Here is a 5,536-nt window from a genome sequence, read left to right as displayed (position 1 = left end):
GTGCAGTAGGGTGTGCCAGACCAGGTTCTGCCTCAAGGAGCTTAAAGTCCTAGCAAGGGTAATAGAGCCTATACTCCATTAACCCAAATCCTTAGTGGGGGTTGGTACCATAAGAGAGGGTGAGGGAAAATCCTAGAGGGTTCAAGTTCCAGTCTCCTGGCTAGTCCTGAGCTAATTGAAACAGCCCTGTTACCAAGATCCGAAATACTATTCCAACCTGCCCACACCTCTAGTTACATAGAAACAACATCTGTTATCTTGTGTGTCATGGGATATGGCAGAAAAATCGGGAAACTAATTTTCTTCCTGGACAGGACAAAGCTGTGCCCCAGCGTACTATTTTAAGTGAAATGCAAATATTTAGCTAGGAAAGAAGCTGGGGATTTTAGTGATGGACATAGTGGGTCCAGTCACAAAAGTGTCAGATGGAGAAGGTTTTACAGTGATTAGGTGGGCCTAACAATGTCTCTCAAGAGTTTGAGGCACTTCTCTCCTTTATTGAAATCATCAGGCCAAACATGGAGATACTCAACTGGCTTGGAGGATTTTCTTTTTCATGGTCCAGGATGATCCTCCCCTATTTTTTCCCTTATCTACCTGCCAACCAATCACATCACAAGGTGGACATCTTGACCACCTTGACTAGAGTTGGTGTTTCCAACCTTCAGTTCTATATTTAGAATTTCCTGTTTTATGATCCAAGATGACAGACTACCTCTATTGAAGAAATCTTCTTTCAGCTTACTTGAGTGCTCTTATTTCCATTTTCCTAAGGTTTTAATAGCTCACCCCATTGCTGAAGCCATGAACCACCTACATGAGCAAATTCCTTGATTTGTTCTGTTCCCATGCCCGAACTTAGCAACACAAAATGCAGAAGCTATGTTATGAAAAGGAAGTAAGGGACGTACGTATAATCTGGTACATAGAATTTAACTAACACGCTTTCAAAGAAAACCTGTATTAAAAAATATACTTTTCTAAATCCCAGTGAAATGGAGGCTACGTCAAATATCTGTAAGTAGCAACAAGTGGAGCAGTATACATGGACTTTGTAAAATGTAAAGCATGCTCCATTATTTCTACCTAAGTCCCCTAACATAAATCAAGCTCCTGTTATTAGGAGTTAAATTCTGGGCATATTGCTTAGATGCAAATGAGCAAGATCAAACTGACAAAATGCAGCAAGTGCTACGGCAGGTGAATATGAATATAGAGCTAGAGCTGTAGTGCAGAAAATTGTGTAAAGAAGTAAACAAGAAACAGAATCAAATCCTGAACTCCAGCAATTTCTAAGCCAGTTGCCTCAATCACATTAAAAGTTTCCCTAATCCTTTGAGGCCAAATAAGGAAGCATTCTCGGGGAACATTCCTTCATTGGGAGGCTCAGGAGCTGAGCTATAGATCCCCCATCTGGTATCTGTGCAAACTATGGCAAGCGACTTGACCTGGCTGACCCTCAATTTCCTCATCTCCAAAATGGACGTAATTGGTTGACCTGCTGGCATTGCGCAGATGCAAAGTTCATACATTGAAGGCTTGGAACAATGCCTGGGGCACAGCACGCTCTCAATAAATACTATTTTTAATACCTATACCTCCTTGAACAACAAAGCTTTTGACAATAGAAGCAGATCCCCTCATGGACAAGAATCAGGTGTTTAAAGGGTTAAGGGCCCTAGAGAATCTAGTGCTGTGACTCTAGAACTAATGAATCAGCACTTTCCTCTGCCTTGCTTAGGCCCTGCGTGTTCAGAAACTGATTGACACACTCAGGGGAAGAGATCCAAAATGAATTTCAATGACAAGGAAAACAACAACACTTGAAACAGGCAATTTCCTTGTTAAAACTTTACTTCGGTACAAGCAGGCTGTACCTGGGAGTTGGAGGGGAGGGCAAGAGAAAGAGAAAGCAGATCTGTATGCACCAGATCCAAAAGACCCAGAGATACAGTTTTAGTCTTCAGCCTTTTCTGGCACATATGTCTGTTCTGCTCAAAGTGCTGACCAGAGGACACCCACCCACGTGGTCCAGACAGATGACCAGCTTGTTGCAAAGACCTGCCCAGGTTGCTCAATCTCTGGGTCCCTCGAGGAAGATGCCCTTGCAGGAAAGGGGAACGTGACCTTCCGTGAAGGCACACATGGCCAAGCTTAGTAAGTGGAAGAACTAGTAGTAATTTGATCTAGCCTATTTAAATATTTGACAAATCTTTTATTTGATTGCTGACACAGTTTTAAGTGGTACTGCCAGCTGAGGTGCAGCTCCTGTCTCAAGAAATCTCTTACTTAGAAATGTTGAAATATAGTACAGTATAATCACCATGCTATAACTGAATGTGGCTGCTTATAAAGTAGTGATCATTGATGTTGGATATTGTAAGAGGGCTTTTTTTTTAATTTTTTATTTATTCATGATAATCACAGAGAGAGACAGAGGCAGAGACACAGGCAGAGGGAGAAGCAGGCTCCATGCACCAGGAGCCCGACGTGGGATTCGATCCCGGGTCTCCAGGATGGCGCCCTGGGCCAAAGGCAGGCGCCAAACCGCTGCGCCACCCAGGGGTCCCAATGTAAGAGGGCTTTGAGAGAAAAAAAAACAGTTTCAGAAACAGTTGGATTTTTATACTTTCTGTATTGAAACATTATTTAGTTGGTACCTAAAAAAAAAAAAAAGATGGTATTAGCATCAGCATCAATTTATAAATAAAAGATACTAAATGTTGAAAATGTATGTATAAATTGAAAATCGTCTTGAACTTTCTGTGGCTTCCGTATACTACTTATGATCACAACAGCCTTGAGAAGATGTGGTTTCCAGCTCCTAGAAGGTGTTTGACATAACAGATCCATCACAAAGGAGTCACTGGACTCCTTAATTCTGGGCTTCAAATCAGGCACTTAAGCATTGTGAAAGGTCTCAATCCAACTTTCCACAGGGAGTTTTTTCCTTGGTAAAATAATATGTGTTTCTTTAAACCCTTACCACATGTAAAAACAATAATCTGAGATAGGCCTGATAGAGATAGAACATGATAATACAAATCTGAAACAGCAGCAGGATTGTGCTTATGCTGAGCCCTTGCACCTACGGCAGACAAGCAATAAACGCCTCTTCCTATTCGATTATCAAGAGCTCCATCTGCTGGTCAAATGGAATTCCTTTGTAGGCCTGCAGATGCTGATTAGAATACCATGTGTCCGAAAAGGAGAAAAGACAAAAAAAGCATTTTGATGCTTGTGAGCACTGGATGTTATACTATATGCTAGCAAATCAAACTTCAATAAAATAAAATTAATTTTAAAATGTTTTTAATTTTTTAAAAAGTGAAAGAGGCTTTACAGTTCATCTGAACCAAACCCTTTTACAAAGACACTAATTACAATACTGGCATATTCCTAATTAGAAGAAATGGGGAAAGTCAAATAATTTGTTGATATCATAGTTCACATATAGTCTAAAAATTCTTGACAGACAACAGGCATGACATTTGAAAAGGTGAAAGGAATCCACATTGTAGATGCTTTTTGGTTTTAAATGGCTCCCCGCTCTTCTCAGAGAAAAAAGTAAAAGAGGAGTTTGGACTTGGAGTCAAACTAATGTTCGAATTGAGGTTTCACCTCTACCAGCTGTGTCTTTGTGGAGATATTTAGCTCTCTGGTTTAAATATCATCCATAAATTGTAAGTCATAATACTCCATGAGGTGGATGAGGGATCACCTGTCTAAAGCATATCAGTGGGCACACAGCAGGAACCCCAAAACTGGAGTAGGAAGGATGGCTGTGCTTGTTGCTTTTATCAACACCATAGAGTAAGGGTAGCTTTCCCACATGCCTAACAGTGGGATTGTCAGTGGGATAGAAGAATGGATGAGAAAGCTCTTTGTACCTTGAAAATGTGCAGTACAGCTAAGAGACCTGATGCACTAGAAATTGCACTTTAATCATCAATTTAACACAAAACCTTTTATAGAAGATAACCAAGGAACATTTCTTGGATAAACCATGTTTTAAAAACACAAGCTTTTGGAGCCCCTGGGTGGCTCATCTGACTCTTGATTTCAGCTTAGGTCATGATCTCAGGGTGGTGGAATCAAGCCCCGCGTCAGGCTCTGCTCTGGGCATGGAGCCTGCTTGGGATTCTCTCTCTCCCTCTCCCTCTGCACTCCCCTCCCTCTCTAAAAAATGAATAAATAAAAACACAAGCTTTTATTTGCTACCTGGAAAGACTCTTCAGGGCTCTCTATCGCTCTAAGCTGGGCTCAAAAAGAGAACAACTCCTCTGGTTTATCTCTCTCTTCCACATGTCATTATACACAGTTAGGAAGAAGCCAGTTGACACTTCCTACTTTCAGCCTGGAAATCTCCCATGGGATTCATGAGTGCATTAGGTGCCTTTTCTATTTTCTTTGTCAGTGAATTTTATGTAGCACACATCCCTTTTCTTCAGCCACCAAGGTCATCATCTTCCTCACTGTCTTCAGCACCTCCAGCACTTCCCTGAGGACCTGCCAAGTGTCACTGATGGTATTCTCAAAACCCTCCCAGCTTGCATTATCCATCTCCTTGAGACTCTGTCCGTTTCCACCCATCACTCAGTCCCAAAGCCAATGCCACATTTCCATCCCAGTTATCTACTGCTGCACACAAGGCCACCTCAAAACTTTGTGCCTAAAAGCAACAGTTTATTAACATGTCCCAAGATTTTCTAGGCCACCTGGGCTCAGTGGGCAGTTTTTCCTTGCTGTGTCTCATGCAGATGTGCTGTCAGATGGTAGCTGGGGCTGGATGGCCACAAGGGCTCACTCTCAAGATTGGCAGTTGATGGTGGTAGCCGGCTTAGAAATCAGGAATTGTAGACAAGAGCAGCCACACATGGTTTGACCATGTGTCTTGGGCTCCTTATGATCTTGCAGCTGAATTCCAAGAGGGCATACCCCAAATGTGAGCATAGTAAGAGGGAGGAACCAGAAGGTTGCAAGCCAATTATAAGCCATACCTGGCACTGGCACAGTCATTTCTATTTATTTATTTATTTATTTATTTATTTATTTATTTATTTATTTATTTATGATAGTCACACAGAGAGAGAGACAGAGAGAGGCAGAGACACAGGCAGAGGGAGAAGCAGGCTCCATGCACCGGGAGCCTGACGTGGGATTCGATCCCTGGACCAAAGGCAGGCGCTAAACCGCCGCACCACCAGGGATCCCCAGGCACAGTCATTTCTGCCATGTTGTTGACCAAAGCAGTCACAGGGCTGGCAAATTTGCAAGAGCTGGAGACATCATCTCTACCATTTGATGGGAAGTGGCAAGGTCACTCTGTATAAAACAAGTAGGACAAGAGCATTGTTGCAGCCATCATTGGAAACTACAATATGCCATTTAAGAATCTAAAAAAAAAAATCTATCAGCTCAAGAAAGGTGAGAGAGGAAGAAAACAAAGCATTGAGAAATGAGACCAATAGAACAAGTGAAGAGACACAGAAAAGTCCAAATATGTAATTGTCACCATTCCTGAAAATAAATTAAA

This window comes from Canis aureus, chromosome 33, assembly GCF_053574225.1.
Source record: "Canis aureus isolate CA01 chromosome 33, VMU_Caureus_v.1.0, whole genome shotgun sequence".
Classification (NCBI taxonomy): domain Eukaryota; kingdom Metazoa; phylum Chordata; class Mammalia; order Carnivora; family Canidae; genus Canis; species Canis aureus.
This window is presented reverse-complemented; position numbering follows the sequence as displayed.